The sequence below is a fragment of the Rana temporaria genome, chromosome 10 (genome assembly GCF_905171775.1).
Source record: "Rana temporaria chromosome 10, aRanTem1.1, whole genome shotgun sequence".
Taxonomy (NCBI): domain Eukaryota; kingdom Metazoa; phylum Chordata; class Amphibia; order Anura; family Ranidae; genus Rana; species Rana temporaria.
Window position 1 is genome coordinate 75,089,979 of NC_053498.1, and position 21,900 is coordinate 75,111,878.

At 44.4% G+C, this 21,900-nt stretch overlaps 1 protein-coding gene across 3 annotated transcripts in view; it reads left to right on the forward strand.

The window, feature by feature from the left end:
• The first annotated feature begins 1,438 nt into the window (after positions 1 to 1,438).
• The window catches only part of LOC120915205 (membrane frizzled-related protein), a 170,348-nt gene continuing 149,886 nt past the window's right edge, over positions 1,439 to 21,900 (forward strand). For 2 of the 3 annotated variants that reach the window (XM_040325513.1, XM_040325512.1), the window contains exon 1: positions 1,446 to 1,574. The gene's annotated coding sequence lies outside the window, so the exon portion shown is untranslated. Of the gene's footprint in view, positions 1,575 to 21,900 lie in introns of all 3 variants that reach the window. The other variant, XM_040325514.1, reaches the window with a different exon arrangement.

Below are 21,900 nucleotides of genomic sequence, written 5' to 3' on the forward strand. Positions count from 1 at the left end.
ACAGTGTCCCGTAATGAAACTGACACAGCCACCCGATGAGAGAGCGGGGCTGGGAAGCCGGCGTCTCTAACAACTGATGAGTCTTCAGCTGTCAATGGGCTTTCCCGCTGACAGCTAAATAAAAAATAAAGCTGCCAGTAAAAAAAAAAGTAAAAAAATAAATAAAACACCGCGTGGGGCCCCCCTCCCCTAGTCCATTCCAGACCCTTTGGGTCCTTTGGGGGCTTCCAGATTCTGATAACCCCCCTGCCTGCATGCCATCACAACCACCAGCCAGGGTAATATGGGGATGTGATGCTTTGGGGTGGGGGTTAGAGCCTGCTGGTATGGACTGGGGGGGGGGGGGGCACTAGGTTATTTTTTTTCTTTTCCTCTTTTTCAATAGCCGGATGCCAGCAATTGCAACCTTGAGTCAATTTATATGTGATTTTACTCTTTTTTTTTTCTTTAGAATTTTTTTTTTTGCAGCATGTTCTATACATGGTACACATGCCCCACTTTACAGGCAGACTAAGGGGACCCCCCAGGCACTATATTTAGAGGAATTGTTCATTTTTATTGTTGCACTTTAAGCATAATTAGAATCACTGCTCCTGAAAAACGTTAAAATTGGCAAATTTTTGAGGAGGAGGGGGGTGTCCCTGAATGGCAGTTTGGAAATGTGGTCACCCTAGTGTGAACACACATGCGATCTGATTCTGGTCTGAACAGAAAAAAAGGGTCCTTGTGCGTCTTTGGACCAAATGCGGTGCAATATCAGCCATACTATCTGTATGGCTGATATCGCAACGCACAGACATCGCATGTAATGTGAACAGCAGTGCGCTGCGAATTACATGCGATGTCTGGCATCGCACAAGTGTGAACCGGGCCTTAAACTGAACATTATTTGCACCGTACATGCATTCTGTACAATTTTAGGCCCAACCCATAGCAAATCATAACTTGCATGCTGTAATGTCATTCTGGCCTTGTTCACACTGATGCGCTGTGAATTTGGTCCATTTTTTGTCCATTCTGAGGTGCGAATTTTACCGCGAATTTACAGCGATTTTACAGTGAATTTCAGAAGTGGGACATAGCTGTGATTAATGCTCTAACCAATGAAAACATAGTGTAAAAAAAAGGTGTTAACTTCCTGTGTACTTCCTGGTTTTTGTGGAGAATCGTGTGGTGGAATTCGTACATATGTGAACCATCATTGTGATTCCAGAACGATTTACACTGATGTCTATGGAGACTAAATTCGCAACGCAGTAAAGTCGGACAAGACCCTTTTTTTATCGCATGTATGTGAACGATCATCATTGAAAACAATGCCTTTAGGGATTACATGCAAATTCGAAGTGTTTTTGACGCATCGCATTCGTTATGAACTCACACAAGTGTGAACCGGGCCTTAAAGAATTTAACATGCTTGAGGTGGATTTCTTGGCATTACAGGGAGGGTCACTCACCTGACTCGGATTAGATTGTCTGGCACATTTTCTAGCAGCCCCCTCTCTGCTTTGGCACTCTGCTTCAAGCTTACAAAGTTCCACAATAGGAAAAAGAAACACTTGGCATCACAACAGGTATGTAATCCTTATGCTGCACATTTATCACAATGTAAAAAGTGTTCATTGTTTGCTATACTCAGCACACAATCTGTTTTGTAGTACCATGTCGTTCTGTATAACTGTACACTATAGGAACACTGTTTTAAGGGACATGTTAGTATGTTGAACTTTTATTTATTTACCTATTTTCTATTCATTTTATTATTCGTAGTTGCACTTTCTGTCATGTGAATGCATACACAATACCATTTCATGCTTTCTTGGCTAATAACAGCTAATTGTATAAAAATACCCACAAATCATAGATGTGCTCAGATTATTGCATTAGGGTTTGCACTTCAAAGCTCAAACACATGCATGTGTATATATACAGCCAGTGCCAGTAGAGCAGTACATGGTGCCAGTATGGCAGAGATTGATGTCAGAAGGGCAGTGGATAGTGTCAGTAGATTTTTTTTTTTTATTATTATTATTATTTTTTTTACAACTTTACTTTTTGAATGTCTTTTTTTTTTACAAATTTTATAGGAGCCCCCTTAGGGTGCTTTGCTGAAATGTCAGGGGTAAACAGGGTGATTGGGGTGTGCCAAGGCACACCTGGCACACCCTGTGCGCACACCTATGCCACACATTAAGGCTGCATTCACACCTGAGCGTCGGTCGTTCGGTCTTCATGCTTATTTGCACGTTTGCATACAGCGTCGTCCAACGTTTTTGTACTTCAACGTTTTTTTATTTTAGACGATAGGAAAAATTATCATCTTTTCATCACTTGTTGCTATGTTGGTAGATTTGTTTAATCTTCTGCCTGGGTGAAATGTTCTATTGATTAAAACGATGAAACGCCCGTAGCAAACGCTCGTTGTCGCGCAAGTCGCTTGAATCGAGCGTTTCCATTACTTTCTATGGGAAATGGAAACGCTCAAAAATGACCAAACCGCCCGATACGCGCGACAAAAAAGGGTCCGGAACTTGTTTGAGCTTCAGTCGTTCGGCGTCAGGCGTATTGGCGTGCAGATGTGAACCATCTCCATAGGGAATAATGTATTTTTTCCCCTCTAGCGTATTTGAGCGTCGCGCTTCAGGCGACAAAACGCTCAGGTGTGAATGCAGCCTTAAGCTCACCAGTAACAGCTGTGTACAAAAAATAAATATTTTAAATGCTTTGCTTTTTAGACTTTATTTTTAATTTACTGCCTTAGAACTTTCAAGAAAATGTGACTAGTCATTTCCCCAGAACACCCCCTCTCCTATTGTCTGTGTCAAGTGTCACTTTATACGGTGCCTTGATAAAGTATTCATACCCCTTGAAATTTTCCACATTTTATCATGTTACAACCAAAACAATAAATGTATTTAATTGGGATTTTATGTGATAGACAAACACAAAGTGGCACATAATTGTGAAGTGGAAGAAAAATTATAAATGGTTTTAATTTTTTTTTACAAATACATATCTGAAAAGTGTGGTGTGCATTTGTATTTTAGCCCCCTTTACTCTGATACCACTAATAAAAATCTAGTGGTAGTAAAATAATAAATGGTTTTACATTTGTTTTTACAAATAAATATGTGAAAAGTATGGCGTGCATTTGTATTCAGCCCCCCTTGAGTAAATACTTTTTAGAACTAAGGCCCCATACACACGATAGAATCCATCCGCTGAAAAATCCCAGCGAATGGGTTTCAGCGGATAGATCCTATGGTGTGTACACTCCAGCGGATCTTTTTCCGCGGATATTTCTCCCCTGGGATGGATTCCAGCAGATCGAATATTTGCTGACATGCTAAACAAATCTATCTGCTGGAATCCATCCCAACGGATGGATCCGCTGGTCTGTATAGACTCACCGGATCCATCCGTCCGAAGGGATCCCCCGCATGCGTCGTAATGATTCGACGCATGCGTGGAATTCCTTATATGACAGCGTCGCGCACGTCGCTGCGTCATAATCGCGGCGACGGCGCGACACGTCATCGCCAGAGGATTTCGGCGCGGATTTCAATGCGATGGTGAGTACACTCCATCGCATGGAAATCCGCTCAAATCCTCGAGAGGATTTATCCGCGGAAACGGTCCGCTGGACCGTATTCACGGATAAATCCTCTCGTGTGTATGGGGCCTACCTGTCACTGCGATTACAGCTGCAAGTCTTTTTGGGGATGTCTCTATCAGCTTTGCACATCTAGAGAGTGAAACTTTTGCCCATTCTTTGCAAAATAGCTCAAGCTCTGTCAGATTGGATGGAGAGCATCTGTGAACAGCAATTTTCAAGTTTTGCCACAGATTCTCAATTGGATTTAGGTCTGGACTTTGACTGGGCCATTCTAACACATGAATATGCTTTGAACTAAACCATTCCATTGTAGCTCTGGCTGTATGTTTAGGGTTGTTGTCCTGCTGGAAGGTGAACCTCCCCCCAGTCTCAAGTCTTTTGCAGGTTTTCTTCTAAGATTGTCCTGTATTTGGCACCATCCATTTTCCCATCAATTCTGATAAGCTTCCCTGTACCTGCTGAAGAAAAGCATCCCCACAACATCATGCTGCCACCACCATGTTTCACGGTGGGGATGGTGTGTTCCGGGTGATGTGCAGTGTTAGTTTTCCATCACAAATAGAGTTTTGCTTTTAGGTCAAAATTAAACTTTTTTGATCTCTTCTGACCAGAGCACCTTCTTCCACGTTTGCTGTGCCCCCCACATAGCTTCTCACAAATTGCAAGCGGGGCTTCTTATGGCTTTCTTCTTGCCACTCTTCCATAAAGGCCAGATTTGTGGAGTGCACGACTTATAGTTGTCCTGTGGACAGATTCTCCCACCTGAACTGTGAATCTCTGCAGCTCCTCCAGAGTTACCATGGACCTCTTGGCTGCTTCTCTTTCAATGCTCTCCTGACCATTTGAGGTGGACGGCCATGTCTTGGTAGGTTTGCAGTTGTGCCATGCGCTTTCCATTTTTGGATGATGGATTGAACAGTGCTCCGTGAGATGTTCAAAGCTGGGGATATTTTTTTATATCCAAACCCTCCACAACTTTATCCCTGACCCGTCCGTGTGTTCCTTGACCTTCATGATGCTATTTGTTCACTAAGGTTCTCTAACAAACCTATGAGGGCTTGAAAGAACAGCTGTATTTATACTGAGATTAAATTACATGTAGGTGGACTCTATTTACTAATTAGGTGACTTCTGAAGGCAATTGGTTCCACTAGATTTTTGCTAGAGGTATCAGAGTAAAGAAGGCTCAAAACAAATGCACACAGTGGCGGAACTACCTATGGGGCCCGCAGCCGAGTGAGGATAAAGGGGGGCCCGGTGAGGATGAGAACACTGCCAGCTAGGGGTGCAACGGATCGTGCCCGATCCGCGATCCGAACTGGTCGACCTGTTCGGATCGGCACAGACTGCGATCCGCGGAGCGCACCCCTGCCGTGGCCTTAGGAAAGACCGCGGCTTCGGCCTAGCTCCGGATCGGTCGGCCATCTTGGTACACCCGGCGGCCGTGCGCGCTGACGTCATCACCCCTCTGCTATTCCTACCAGAGCGCGCGCCGCGATCTATTTTGAATGCATCTGCAAGACTGCAAGTACAGTGAGTTGAATCATGATTGTTGGGCAATGCAAAAACTACTGGCTATTATTACTAATATGTGGGGGCAATGTTATACTACTGAGTGGCTATAGATGTACCTTGAATTTATTATTACTAATGTGGGGGCAATGTTATACTACTGGCTATTATTACTAATGCCATGTGGGGGCAATGTTAAACTACTGGCTATTTTTACTAATGTCATGTGGGGGCAATGTTAAACTACTGGCTATTATTACTATGTGGGGGCAATGTTAAACTACTGGCTATTATTACTATGTGGGGGCAATGTTGAACTACTGGCTATTATTACTATGTGGGGGCAATGTTAAACTACTGGCTAGTGGCTAGTATTACTAATGTGGGGGCAATGTTGCTGATCCGAAAATGATCCGATCCGTGACTCCTGATCCGAGGATCGATTTGATCCGTGAGTTTTTTGATCCGTTGCACCCCTACTGCCAGCATGGTCTCCCAGCCAGGGAAAGAGAGAGGAAAGAAAGAGGCGAGCTGTCCGTATCGGCAGAGAGCGGAATTGCCCTCTGTAATAGCTTTCATTAGAACTTTCAGTGATCCCGGGGCTCACGTCACATAGCTCCACCTCTTGGCCCGGCGCCTTTGATAGACAGAACGCCGGTCCAATGCGGGACATGTGATGTCATCAAAGGAGTTGGGCTATGTGACGATGAGCCCCGGGAAGACTGGAAATCCAAATGAAAGCTATTACAGCGGGCAATCCTGCTCTCTGCTGATCCGGCCAGCTTGCCTCTTCCTCTGCACAGGCAACGCTGCATGGGGCACAGGCAATGCTGCATTGACACTAGGGCAGCTGTGGGGGGGGGGGGGGGGGGGGCCATACAACATTTTGCTATGGGGCCCTGTGATTTTTAGTTATGCCCCTGAATGCACACCACACTTTTCAGATATGTATTTGTAAAAAAAAATTAAAACCATTTATAATTTTTCTTCCTCTTCACAAATATGTGCCACTTTGTGTTGGTCTATCACATAAAATCCCAATAAAATACATTTAAGTTTTTGGTTGTAACATGACAAAATGTGGAAAATTTCAAGGGGTATGAATACTTTTTCAAGGCACTGTATCTTTCAAACAAATCTGTGTAGAAAGGAGGTGGTTCTGTTATTAGATAGGCTGATAGAAGAAGATTGTAGGCAGGCAGTGTTATTTCTGCCTTAACTAGTTAAAGGCTCAAGCTGGGGGGGGGGGGGGGGATAAGTTAAATATGAAGGAGGACTACCAATGATACGGAGAACAGCCAGCACATGGAGAATACCAACATACTACCTTACAGAAGTATGCCTAGGCAGCCATCCAGTTATAGTTAGGGTCAGGCCCCCGTACACACGTCTGAGAAACTCGACGGGCAAAACACATCGTTTTGCTCGTCGAGTTCCTTGTGAAGCCGCCGAGGATCTCGCCGAGCCAACTTTTCCCATTGACTAATGAGGAAATAGAGAACATGTTCTCTTTTTGGCCCGACAAGATCCTCGTCGGTTTCCTTGGCGAAAAGTGTACACACGACCGGTTTTCTCGGCAGAATACGTCTGCCATCGAGTTTCTTGCTGAATTCTGCTGAGAAACTCGGTCATGTGTACGGGACCTCAGGGATTGTGATCTGTTCATTGAAATCTCTTCAGTTGCATCAACTGTTCTAAGCTTGGTCTTAAGTTATTAAAGCGGTGCATGTTGGTTCTGGTGTATCTAAAGAACCAGGGTTCGTAAAGCAGAAATGGGTATGAAGTTGCTACAAGGAGGCAAGTCAAGCAGGAGGAGTAAAGTAGTTGTTATGGGTAACCAAACACTAGAATACACTACAAACAACTAGTTGTAAGGCATGGTACCTAGTAAGGGTTACAGGTCCTCCAGTAGTGAGGGCGGTCGATGTCTGGCTCGCTCCCTAGTGGTTGGTTTCCAATAGCAACCAGAACCAAGCCTGCGTTACACAGGTCCATAGCCTGGTCTGGAGGTTTATTTTTGGAGGTAGTGTGATGTCACACTCACCTAGACACCTTGATCAGAAGACAGAAATTAAATTAGGTAAGTATAAAATGCAAATAGGCACCTTTTTTTATTCTACGAGCTAGTGACTTTTACAAATGGAGGGGGGTAGACATTATAAGCGGACCTTTTACTGCAAGCTTCTGGTTCTCTAACTAGCCCCAACGATCTACTCTTCCCCCCTATACTTCTCTTTTTGTCCACCCCCAGTACCCCCCCATGTACTGCCCTCTCAATCGCTTCAGTCTGGCGTGCCTATGAAAATGAGGCTGACATCTGATTCATCTCCATGCCAGTGGCGACTGGTGTTTTTTTTTTGGGGGGGGGGGGGGTGGTGGCACTTAGCCAGCCATCTGCCGGTTGGTTCACCACTTGCCCCATCTAGGTGGCGTGTGGTGGGTTGCGTGAAGCGGCTACTTTGCTCCTCGGCTCCTGCTCTGTCTTCTCCTCCTCCTGGGTGATAGGCGTATTCATTTGCTATTCTGAAAAGCCTGGGTGGGTTGTGGGAACACGCTCTGCGCCCTGAGCCCATCCTATTTTAAAGCCTTGAAGAACCTCTGGCTCTAATTAGTGCTTCAAAAAAACACCCCACCATTGTAATTCATGTACCTGGCATCCTGACGCATGGATGAGGGTGGGGGGTTGGCAGCATGGATAGGGGAGGTTGCACCGTGCGCCCTCAATGAACGGGTCGACACTGCTCCATTTACTGGCAAAGAAGGAGCTGCAGACACTAGAGGCCTGGCCTACATCCCTTTACAAAGTAAAATGCTCCTTTCTAAAAATGGATGCAACAACAGGATACTAATAATCCTGAAGGCCGGCCATTGTACCACACAATGGCACAAATTGCACGTTGTTTGTCTTGTGTGTCACTATATGTATTTTTTGGGTTGTTGGTTATGTACACTTTGTTTCATGTTTGATGAGTAGGGTGCCGGTCCTCGGGCCTGCCCTGAAAGTCTTGGGAGGGGGTGGACATGGCCTTCTGGCTTAGTTTGCCTTCTCGCATGGGGTCTCCTTTCGGGGGAGCCCCACCTAGTACTTGGTACTAGTACGTGGTCTGGCTTCGGCCAGATGGACCATGTGAAAGTACCCCAGTCCTTGTCTGGCGCCTAATGCCCGGGGGGGTCAGGGCAAGGTCCTTCGATTTTGGAGGCCCCGATGTGCACTTTTTTGCACTTTTTTGTGTGCACTTTTTTTTTGCACCAGATTCTAAAAGTCCTTTTGTGAAGTCGGAGAAACTTCAGTAGTGTACATTAAGACGGCTCTCATTGACTACAATGGAATTTCTTATGTGAAGCGACTTGGGGCGACTTGAGGTCTGACAAGTCGGATCCCAAGTCGGTGTAGTGTGAACCGGCACTAAGACCCCTTTCACACTGAGGAGTTTTTCAGGCGGTACAGCGCTAATAATAGCGCTGCTATACCGCCTGAAAAACTCCTGCTCAGCATTCTCAATGTGAAAGCCGGAGGGCTTTCACACTGAGGCGATGCGCTGGCAGGAGAGAAAAAAATCTCCTGTCAGCAGCATCTTTGGAGCGGTGAGAGGAGCGGTATGTATACCGCTCCTTCACCGCTCCTTCCCATTTAAAACAATGGGAAACCGCGGCAATACCGCCCGCAATGCGCCTCTGCAGAGGCGCATTGCGGGCGGTATTTACCCTTAATACCGCGCCGCTAGCGGCCGAATCCCGCGGCAAATCCGGCGGCGCTATACCGTCGGATTTACCGTGGGATTCGGCCGCTACCGCGGCTCCCGCCCCAGTGTGAAAGGGGCCTTATATTGATGTCCTAACTCCATCCCTATAATTTTCATTGTACTCCTATTCCTAGTATATCCTTGCTCACAAGCTCTACCCGCCTCCCCACTACTACATCATCACATCAGTGGGCTAGATTCAGATCTTTAGATCCGCGTGATCTATCTGATTTAAGATACGCTGCCGCAAGTTTGAGAGGCAAGTGGGTAATTCACAAACCACTTACCTCCAAACTTGCGGCGGCGGATCGTAAAACCCCCGGCGGAATTCAAATTCTGCGGCTAGGGGGAGTGTACTATTTAAATCAGGCGCGTTCCCGCGCCGATTTAAATGAGCATGCGCCGTCCGCAAAATTTCCCGGCTTGCATTGCTCCCACTGACGTCACTAGGACGTCAGTGGTTTCGACGTGAGCGTAACTTGCGAAGCGCGGGTTTCTTTTTTTTCACAAGAAAGACGCGCAGGTTTCTTAATCGGCGTACGCAAACGACGTAAAAAAATTCAAAATCGACGCGGGAACGACGGCTATACTTAACATTGGCTGCACCTCATAGAAGCAGGGGTAAGTATACGCCGGGAAAAAACACTACGGAAACGTCGTAACAACACTGCGTCGGGTCCGCGTACGTTCGTGAATTCGCGTATCTCGCTGATTTACATATTATTCAGCGTAAATCAGCGGGAACGCCCCCAGCGCCATTTTCAAATTGAAAATAAGATCCGAGGGTGTAACACAGTTACACCTGTCGGATCTTAGCCATATCTATGCGTAACTGATTCTATGAATCAGGCGCATAGATACGACCAGTGTAAGTCAGAGATACTACGGCGTATCAGGAGATACACCGTCGTATCTCTCTGTGAATCTGGCCCATCGTGTATAAGCAGCAGAAACAAACCAGGCAAGTGATGTGAGTGACTAGATAGCACAGCCAATTAGCCAGCAATAGTAAATGTAGCAGTCAGTAGCTGCAAGGCAAGGAATGCTAATGTTGCGGAATGCACAGATTTATAAGGATACTGATGATAAGGCGCAATAAATGCCATTTTTCAGGAAATTATCTGTTTATAAATGCTACGGAGTCTGTGAATGATGAAGATTTCGAGAAATGGGTTGAACTATGCTTTCACCATTATTGCTGACATACTGAATAACCATCATCATACAAGTGAAAGCACTGCAGTACTGAAATGTACATGTGCATTCAGGCAAACACAATTCTACTAAAATTAAATCTACTGGAAGACCCGATCTCACCAGCGCTTGCTGAATAGTCTCTGACTGTAAAGTCAGCAGTAGAAGAGAATAAAGCCCGTACACATGATTGGATTTTCCGACATTTAAATATGCTCCATCGGACAATTGTTGTTTCCGGCAACAAATGTGGTCTAGCATGTTTTAAAATTTTCCGACAACAAATGTGTGATGTCAGATTTTCCGATCATGTGTACACAAGTCCGTCGGAAAAAAATCCAAAGTACAAACACGCATGCTCCGAAGCAAAGCTCACCATAACACAACATTAGCAAAAGTTGCTCAAAGGGTGGCGCTAAAGACCTAAAAAAAAACACGTAGTTTTGTGTGTGTTGACCAACAATTCTTTGCCGTTTGTATACAATACAAGTTCACGGGCAACGACCTTCGGACAAAAGTCCTACGATTTGTCCAATGGAAATCCGATCGCGTGTACGCGGCTTAAGAGAGGGACCAAAGAGGTGTTTTTCCATGGTGAAAAAGCTACCTTCCCTAAACTCTGACATGTTTTGGGGCCCTGCTCCTTTTTCTGAGCCAAATCATCTTGCCATAAAACCTCTCCTATTCAGCAATTGGTGGCAGGGTGGGTTTAATTTAAATCAAGTCGATTTAAATCACAATTTAAATTATGATTTAAATCACTAGTAAAATAGTTTGATTTAAATCATAATTTTTAAAGCGCAACTGTCATCTCCGTCCCGCAAGTGGCTCCTCCTCTGATCCGCTGCTGACTCACCGACAGTCTCATTCACTTTAATGGGAGGGCTGGTGATGCGGCAGCGACACAACAAGGTGAGGGACGTGGCGTCAGCAGGTAAGTTGGATGCCCGCTAACAGGCGCCACCATGATGGATCTGAAATGACAGGTGCTCTTTAAATGTAAGGACTTATTCTTGCTGGTAGTTAGAATATTTATTATTTGCAAATAAAATGAAGGTTTCCTATTTAGAGTAATAAGCTGTCAGGTTAGTAAAACACCAATATCAGAACTGATTCAATCATACAGTTTGCAGTGTACATAGATTTGCAAAACAATGGAATAAAGGAATATTCCTGAACTTTGTTTTATCTCATGATTACTGTTACATTGTGTGAATGCATCAATGCAGTGCATGTTATCTCAGCTTGCAGAGCTTGGATTCATTCAATGAGTTTACAAAAAATTTAAATATTGCAGAATATACAGCCTCATGCTACATAACTAAGCTCCATTCCATGCTGAATAAACAAAATTATTAATATATGTTAAATAGAAAACTATTTTTAGGTAGATTTTTACAACCAAAAGCATTTTCTTAAAATAAATTTGATAAAAATCTAAAAAATCGATTTAAATAAAAAAAATCAGATTTCTTTAAATCATTGATTTATATTCACCCTGATTAGTGGCGAGACCTGGTGGTCCTGTCGATACTATACTTTGGTGATACTGTATACCCTTATCAAGTCACTTAATTGTAAGTGCAATCTTATGATTTTCTATGATTTTCTATATACAGTCAACAATAAAATATGGTTTTATCGAAAAAAATATTTACAGACCAGATGACATACATATGTGTACAGCGTGTCCAGGGCAGGAAAACGTAAGGGCTATTAGAGCTGCAACTCCAGACCCCTTCCTTAAAATCGCCCCACTCTGCCTCAGCTTCTCCATAAACATCTATGTGTAAATGTAGGGGTGTCTAGCTGTACCTGTGTTGGCTTGGTGTGGTTATTACAGTGTCAGTCAGTGGCGGCTGGTGTTTTATTTTTTTGGGGGTGAGGCAAACAACCTCCCATCCTGCTGTTTGCCGGTCGGTCCAGCACTTGCCCCATCATAGCGGGTGGCAGGCAGCGTGGTGCAGCGGCTCCATATCCTTTTCTCCATGGCAGCTTTAAGCTCCTTCCCTCCTCCTCCTAGGCGTCTAATAGGATCGCCTGCCCTTTCAGCCAATCGGGTGACCGATGTCAAAACCTGCTCCCTGATTGGCCGGGAGGAGGATCAGTATTACAACAGCGAATATTCATTTGCTGTTGTAACACACCTGGGTGGGATCGAAGCGCACTCTCTGCGACCCGAGCCCACCCTATATTGAAGCTTTTTAGAGCCTCTGGCTCTAATCGGTGCTTCAAAAAAACAGCCCCCTGCATTGGGCCGGACACCCTTAATGGACAGGCCGCCCCTGGTCACAGTTCCCCCCTGCACAAATGGGAGAGGAAAGAGGCTGTGTCTGCTCTGCCCCTCTCCCTCTGTGAAATATGTGCAGTGAAGGAGCCACGTGGGCGGGAAATTATAAACAGAGCCCCTGGCAGATACAAGGTAAACACGATATCTGATAAGCCTTCCAAGTCACTGTCAAGTCACTGTGAGCTCAGTGACTGGACCCTTCTCTCCCCCTCCCCCTCTTTTTAACTTTTTCCTCCAGCAGTAGCTGTTATAACTGCAGCCAATGTGTTTAGAATTGTGTAGAATTGTGGCATTCACCCACGATCATACCATCAGAAGGGGTGGGGGGCTCCAGGGATTTGTTTGACTATGCAGGCTCTGTTCCTTCTACCCATCCGGGCAGAGTCCTGGAGGGAAGGGTAGGCTGCAGGTGGCAAGTGGCAAACTGTATCTGGTGGCAGGCTGTGGGTGGCAAGTGGCACACTGTATTTGGTTTGCAGGCTGCAGGTGGCAAGCGACACTGTATCTGGTGGCAGGCTACAGGTGGCAAGGGACACAGTATCTGGTGGCAGGCTATGGGTGGCAAGTGGCACACTGTATCTGGTAGCAGGCTGCAGGTGCAGGAACAAATTTAGTTTTTAGTAGCAGGCCTTCAGTTGGCTATGGGCAACAACTACTTTTGGGCCCAGGACAGATTTTATAATTAAATTAAGGGGGTGGCAATGGGGGCGCGCTATGCCCCTAGTGTAGCAAATCTGGTACTTAATAAGTGGGAGGGTCAGACCATTTATAAAGCTGACTGCCAGGCTCTATTGTATTATAAAAGGTATATTGACGACGTGATTCTATTATGGGAGGGCTCCCAGACATCACTGAAGTCGCTTATATTATCTATGAATGACAACCAATATGGCCTTAAATTTATGGCCGAATGGAGCCCAATTTTAGTTAATTATTTGGATCTCACTTTAGTGAAAAATGGTAGCAAAATCGGCACAAAGACTTTCTTCAAAACCACCGATAGAAATGCCTTTGTGCCGATAAACAGTTGTCACAATCCTCGGTGGTTGGGGGGCAGTACCAAAAAGTCAGTACATGTGCATCCGGCGTAATTGCGGTAGCATGCTAGACTTCTATACACAAGCTGCTATTCTCACAGATAGATTTAATGAAAAGGGATACTGCCCAAAGATGCTTACAAAGGCCAGACAGGAGGTAGTAACCATGGATAGGGAAAGTCTTTTGGTTGCCAAGAAGAAACACCCGTTCCAGGGACAACTAGCCTTCATCTCTGGTTTTCATAAGCAGTATAAAGAGCATAGAGAAAGTGTTCATAAAGTTCTGGCCTATTCTTCTAAAGGACAGAGATTTAGAAACCGTACTCCCTTCCAAACCCAAATTCATCTATAAGAGGGCTCTGGGACTAAGGAACATTTTTGCACCGAATGTCCCAGACCCTCCAAAAAAAAAACTCCTACTTTCTTGGATGGATCAGGGATTCATTATTGCACAAGATGCAAATCCTGTCACACTACTTTAAGACATACCAAGAAAGTCACCAAATTCAAGTCACATGTAACACAACAAGAATTTACAGTGGGGATCGAAAGTTTGGGCACCCCAGGTAAAAATTTGTATTAATGTGCATAACGAAGCCAAGGAAAGATGGAACAATCTCCAAAAGGCATAAAATTACAGATTACACATTCTTATAATATGTAAAAAAAAAGTTAGATTTTATTTCCATCATTTACACTTTCAAAATTACAGAAAACAAAAAAATGGTGTCTGCAAAAGTTTGGGCACCCTGCACAATTTATAGCATGCACTGCCCCCTTTGCAAAGCTGAGACCTGCCAGTGTCAGGGATTGTTCTCAATCATCGTCTGGGAAGATCAGTTGATGTCAATCTCAAAGGTTTTAAATGCCCAGACTCATCTGACCTTGCCCCAACAATCAGCACCATGGGTTCTTCTAAGTAGTTGTCTAGAAAACTGAAACTGAAAATAGTTGACGCTCACAAAGCTGGAGAAGGCTATAAGAAGATAGCAAAACGTTTTCAGATGTCAATATCCTCTGTTCGGAATGTAATTAAGAAATGGCAGTCATCAGGAACAGTGGAAGTTAAAGCAAGATCTGGAAGACCAAGAAAAATATCAGACAGAACAGCTCGCAGGATTGTGAGAAAAGCAATTCAAAACCCACATTTGACTGCACGATCCCTCCAGAAAGATCTGGCAGACACTGGAGTTGTGGTACACTATTCCACTATAATGAGATACTTGTACAAATATGGTCTTCATGGAAGAGTCATCAGAAGAAAACCTCTTCTACGTCCTCACTACAAAAATCAGCGTTTGAACTTTGCAAATGAACATATATAGCTAGATTCACATGGACCGCCCTAACTTTGCGGTGGCGTAGTGTATCGTGTTTACACTACGCCGCCGTAAGTTAGCGAGGCAAGTACATGATTCACAAAGTACTTGCCTGCTAAGTTACTGCGGCGTAGCGTAAATCGGGCGGGCGTAAGCGAGGCTAATTTAAAATTCGGCTGAGGTGGCGTGTTTTATGTTAATGGGGGGTGACCTGACATGATTGACGTATTTTACGACTGGCGCATGCGCCGTCCGTGTACATATCCCAGTGTGCATTGCGGCAAAGTACGCCGCACGGTCGTATTGGTTTCAACGTGGACGTAAATTACGTCCAGCCCTATTCACGGACGACTTACACAAACGACGCGGGAACAAATTTCGACGGGGGAACGACGGCCATACTTAACATTACTATTCCAGCTATTTGATGGAATAACTTTAGGCCTGAAAGTGCATTACGTAAATGGCATATCTTTACTGCGTCGGGCAAGCGTACGTTCGTGAATCGGCGTATCTACTCATTTACATATTCTAGGCCGACCGCAATGGAAGCGCCACCTTGCGGTCAGCCTAAAAAGTACACTTTAGGATACGACGGTGTAAGACACTTATGCCGCTCGTATCTGAGCCTAATTTAAGCGTATCTGGTTACCAGAATACGCTTAAATTTGCGTTGGCGCAGATTCAGACTTAGGCTGGCGTATCTACTGATACGTCAGCCTAAGTCTTTCTGAATCCACCTAATAGACAAGCCTGATGCATTTTGGAAACAAGTTCTGTGGACCGATGAGGTTAAAATAGAACTTTTTGGCCGGAATGAGCAAAGGTACGTTTGGAGAAGAAAGGGCACAGAATTTAATGAAAAGAACCTCTGTCCAACTGTTAAGCATGGGGGTGGATCAATCATGCTTTGGGGTTGTATTGCAGCCAGTGGCACAGGAAACATTCACGAGTAGAAGGAAAAATGGATTCAATAAAATTTCAGCAAATTTTGGATGGTAACTTGATGCCATCTGTGAAAAAGCTGAAGTTAAAGAGAGGATGGCTTCTACAAATGGATAATGATCCTAAACACACCTCAAAATCCACAAGGGATTACATCAAGAGGCGTAAACTGAAGGTTTTGCCATGGCCTTCACAATCTCTTGACCTCAACATAATTGAAAATCTATGGATAGACCTTAAAAGAGCAGTGCGTGACAGACAGCCCAGAAATCTCAAAGAACTGGAAGACTTTTGTAAGGAAGAATGGGCAAAGATACCTCAAACAAGGATTGAAAGACTCTTGGCTGGCTACAAAAAGCGTTTACAAGCTGTGATACTTGCCAAAGGGGGCAGTACAAGATATTAACTCTGCAGGGTGCCCAAACTTTTGCAGACGCCATTTTTTTGTAATTTTTGCAATTTTTCTGTAATTTTGAAAGTTTAAATGATGGAAATAAAATCTAGTTTTTTTTTTACATATAAGAATGTCTAATCTGTAATTTGATGCCTTTTGGAAATGATTCCATCTTTCCTTGGCCTCGTTATGCACATTAATAAATTTTTTTACCTGGGGTGCCCAAACTTTCAATCCCCACTGTAATATTAAACCTTTAATTACCTGCTATTCCAAACATGTTACGTACGTCCAGTGGCATCTTAAGAGAATTATAGGCCCCCGGGCAATACAGTGCACTGGGGCCCTGTCTACACAATCGTGCACGAGAATTTACTGACAAAAATCATGAAATTTACTGGCAGAACCACATTTATTTTACTGGCACTGCAAAAAAAGTACCTAAAATTACAGTTTTACAAATTTCTTCATTGACATGAAGGTTAGGTTACTATAACCCAGCCTTCTCAGAGTTTCCTCTTACATCAGAGTCTGCAGGATTCCCCCTTACAGTGAAAGGGAACTCTTATGTAAAGGGGAACGCTGCAGATCATGATGTAAGGGGGAACTCTGATGTGGAGGGGGACTCTGGTGACCAGAGACTACATTATATCAGAGTTCACTGCTTTCTCTTTACATCAGAGTTCCCACTTACATCAGGGTCCGTGCACTGTAAGGGGGAATCCTGCAGACTCTGATGTAAAGGGGAACACCAGGAACTCTGATGTGTGGGGCACTCTGGTGACCAGAGACCACCTTCCGTAGAGTAAATACACTAAGGTAAGGGGGGTCACTAATATTTTTGTATTCACTCCCCCCTTACATCAGCAACCACCTGCCCCTTAGACTGGCCTGGCGGCGCTATCACTGATCTCCTCTCAGGTGCAACATGCACAGCTCAGTCAGATGGTTCTAGCTTGGCTGCTCTGGTTTTATCCTACTGTCTCCTCATGTCTGACTTCTCCCGTGACCCCCATCCCGGAGGCGCTCCCACTCTTGACTCCTCTTCAGACTCTTCCTCAGAGACTGTAGACACGATACATTTCTACAGTTCTGACCCGCTGCTCTCCACCATTTTTTTTACTGGGGTTGCTGGGCAGCCGATGGGGGCCCCCCAGGCAAGTGGGGCCCCCGGGCAACTTCCCAGCGTGCCCAATGGAAAAGACAGCCCTGCGTACGTCCTGGAATGTTCTTTGAAGTACGTGGATCGTACCACACGTGAGCTAAGGGTTAGGATTAGAGAAACATGTGGCCTATATTAGCAAAGGATTTCCCAACCACAGTGTCTCACGACATTTCCTCCAGTTTCATGACAAGGACCCACGACTTTTGACTTTTTATGGAATAGATTGAATCAAATACAACTGGAGGGGTATGGATATGAAGAAAGACATTTCTCAAAATGAGACGCAGTGGCTGTATCATTTGAGGACTATGCAGCCACTGGGTCTCAATATCGATCTTGACCTTAATTGTTTTTTGACTAATGATTAATATAGTCCATTGACCCAGCAGTGACAAGTCACTTTAAATAGGTCCTTTGTACAATTCATTTAGTTGTCTTATTAGGAAGTTTCACCAATTAATATTTTTATTATTTTTAATGTGTTTGAAAATCAAATTTTTATAACACTATATATGGTGTATTTTATGTGCCATTCAAGCTAGCTGGCTGTCAGTTTAAATATGCCGTTCAGACTGGAACTGAGGCTGCGGCAATTTCCTAAATTGTTCCTCCCCTGATGGCTCAATTGACAGACACATTTAAACCAGTACATCCAGTGACTAGGCACGCTTCCTAAAGACGTGTCAAACGAAACGGACGTAGAGGCATCACCCGGTCACGTACCGACGTCACTTCCGGTCCCTCTGGCTCACCAGCGGTGGAAGATGGAACGCACACCAGCGCGCTTGAGTCGGGACCTTCTCCCCTTATTGATATCATGCCATCCAGCCTCAGTGCCGGGCCTTTGGCACCCTCCAAGTAAGCAGCCATTTGGCTTTTTATGTTTTTTATGTTCAACACTTTTAAAAAAGAAACAGGATTACACTATTTCGGATCCTATCTCTTCATTTGCATATGCCATCTTGAGTCACCATGGTTTAAGAGGGTGCTCCATTGGCTGCTATTCATCCATTGCTAGCAAGGTTAACTTTGCTGTGAAGCACATTTGACCACTTTTTTCATTAAAAGGGTCAACTATCCTGAGAGTAGATGGGGTAAGGCCATGCAAATCCGCCGGGTTGACGGGGGGTCTGAAAGGGCTAGTATTGGTGGAGGCTGCTAACTGGAGCAGCAGTTCTCCCCAAGAAAACCTTGGAAGGCTCTCTAGCTGGCAGGGGTGGAGGGCTGCACTGGCCGGTCGGGGGGTTAGATTTGGAAGGAAAAGCATATGGTGCATGTGCCCCTGGAGTGGCAGTCCAGGGGTATCTGAGAATCACTGTGAGTGAGGGTCACTTTGATTTAAAGATACCACGGTCACTGCACCAGTTACACGCTTTTTTTAGCACCTGCCTCCTTGGCCGGGCCTTTTAGCTAGGACCGAAGGAAATTTTTTATTCCTGGCCGGAGGGCCTGGTCATTGTATACCACAATGACCACTTTTTCACTCTCCTCTCCACTATCCCTTCCCCCACTTTATTTTATTTATTGCCTATGTTTGTCACTTTTTGTCTTTTTTTGTTGCGCACGTTTTGTCTCACTGTGTGATTAGTAGGGTGCCGGTCCTCGGGCCAGCCCTGAACGTCTTGGGAGTGGGTGGACATGGCCTTCTGGCTTAGTTCGCCTGCTCTCATGGGGTCTCCCTTCGGGGGAGCCCCACCTAGTACTGGGAGGGTTCTGTTTCGGCAGTCCCTCAGAGGAAGTTGGGTCCGTGTCGGCTTCGGTTGCTCGAACCACAGTACCTCAGTCCCCGTCTGGAGCCTAACGCCCCGGGGGAACAGGGTTTTGGGTCCCTTATTCACAGGAGGACCACTTGACGTTGCACCCGTCTGCACGTTTTTGTGAACACTCTTTATGTGTGTGCCGATTTTCAAAAGGATTTTCAAAAGGCTTTTCAAAAAAAAAAAAAAAAGGGTCAACTACTTGTGGTAAGCTGCCATCTATAGAGCACTGTGTGGGGTGTCCATACATATATTCGGTGAAGGTGGATCATCTACAGCTATTCACTGGATATCAATTCACTGGATGTTCATACTAAATGTCGTGGATTTTTGCTGTGCACAATAATCACATGGACTTTATTGTAGTAGCACATGTATTTATGTAGCATTGCGACTGTGAATGTTTTATTGCTACAATTTGCAGATGTTTTTTCATTAATTGGTCACTAATTACCAAGGCAGTTTGTATTAGGCACCTGCCACACTGGTGTTTTAACCACTTCCCGACGGCCGTACGACTTTGTACGGCCGCAGGGTGGCTCTACATCTCTGGGAGGCCGTGTTTTTACGGCCTGCGCGCGCAGCCAGCGGCGCGGGCGCGCGCGCGTCCGGCGGAGGCGCGCGCGCGCTCGCCGCATTGCTGAGATGCCGATGCGAGTGCCTGGCGGCCGCGATGTCCGCCAGGGACTCGCGATTGGCGGCTTCAGGGACAAGACGTGGAGCTCTGTGTGTAAACACAGAGCTCCACGTCCTGTCAGGGCAGAGAGGAGACCGATCTGTGTCCCTTGTACATAGGGACACAGATCGGTCACCTCCCCCAGTCACCCCCCTTCCCCCACAGTTAGTAACACAATTCAGGGTACACATTAACCCCTTCCTCACCCCCTAGTGTTAACCCCTTCAATGCCAGTCACATTTATACAGTAATTAGTGCATATTTATTGCACTGATCGCTGTATAAATGTGAATGGCGCCAAAAATGTGTCAAAAGTGTCCGATGTCTCCGCCATAATGTCGCAGTCACGAAAAAAAATGCTGATCGCCGCCATTAGTAGTAAAAAAAAATAATAAAAAATAATAATTCTGTCCCCTATTTTGTAAGCGCAATAACTTTTGCGCAAACCAGACGCTTCTTGCGATTTTTTTTTTTTTTTTTTTTAACAAAAATATGTAGAATAATACGTATTGCCTAGACTGAGAAAAAATTATTTTTTTTAAAAAAATTGGGCAATTTATTATAGTAACAAGTAAAAAATATTGTTTTTTTTTCAAAATTGTCGCTCTATTTTTGTTTATAGCGCAAAAAATAAAAACCGCAGAGGTGATCAAATACCACCAAAATAAAGCTCTATTTGTGGGGAAAAAAGGACGTCAATTTTGTTTGTGAGCCACGTCGCATGACCGCGCAATTGTCAGTTAAAGCGACGCAGTGCCGGAAGCTGAAATTTCACCTGGTCAGGAAGGGGTATATGTGCCCAGTAAGGAAGTGGTTAATGGTTAATGCGATTTTTTGCCAATTAGACACTAGTGATTATTAGGCATTTACATTACATATTATTATTTAATTATTATATTAGCACCCAGCGCACTCACCCATTTTGATTTCACTAATGTGGACGAGAATTCATTCTAAAGGTATTCTATCGGGTTGAGGACAGGACTCTGTGCAGGCCAGTCAAGTTCCTTCACCTTAAACTCACTCACCCATGTCTTTATGGACCTTGCTTTGTGTACTGGTGCGCAGTTATGTTGAAACAAAAGTTGGGAGCATTAATTTGTCCAAAATGTCTTGGTATGCTGACGCCTTAACCACTTCATTACTGGGCACTTAAACCCCCTTTGTGCCCAGACCAATTTTCTGCTTTCAGCACTGACGCATTTTGAATGACAATTGCACGGTCATACAACACTGTACCCAAATTATATTTTTATAATTTTTTTCCCACAAATAGAGCTTTCTTTTGGTGGTATTTGATCATCTCTGCGGTTTTTATTTTTTGCACTATAAACAAAAAAAGACAGAACATTTTGAGAAAAAAAAACACAATATTTTTTACTTTTTGTTATAATAATATCCCAATTTAAAAAAAAAAATTGCCTCGGTTTAGGCCGATACGTATTCTTCTACATATTTTTGTTTAAAAAAAAAAAAATATCGCAATAAGTGTATATTGATTGGTTTGCGCAAAAGTTATAGCGCCTACAAAATAGGGGATAGATTTATGATTTTTTTTTTTTTTTTACTACTAATGGCGGCGATCTGCGATTTTTTTTGTCAGGCCTGCGATATTGCGGCGGACGTATCGGACACTTTTGACGCAATTTTGGGACCATTCACATTTATACAGCAATCAATGCTATAAAAATGCACTAATTACTGTATAAATGTGACTGGCAGTGAAGGGGTTAACACTAGGGGGTGAGGAAGGGGTTAAATGTATTCCCTGGGTGTGTTCTTACTGTGTGGGGAGGGGACTGACTGGGGGAGGTGACCGATGCTGTGTCCCTATGTACAAGGGACACAGATCGGTCTGAAATGACTGGTTACAGGGTATAGAGACATAATAGTTAACTGATTCCTTTTAAAAATGATTAAAAATAGATAAAAATCAATCATATAATGTACCTGTAGTTTCAGTTTGTTTTTGCATGTTTCCTGCTTCTCTGCTGCACAGAGCCAATACAGGGCAGTGATGGTTTGGAAAACAAAACTGATTGGTGTTGAGGGGTTTTAGACACACAGTAATCACACCTCCTTGATTAGTGACCACAGAGAGAAAGCTCCCACTTTTTTCATCAGGAAACAGACAACCAGGAAGTGTTCAGAACAGAGAAGGATTACAGCAAAAACGAACAATGAGGACATGAAACCAGGACTGCAGTAAGGTAAAGGAAGCTATTTAGCTAACAAAAAAAATTCCTTTAGTG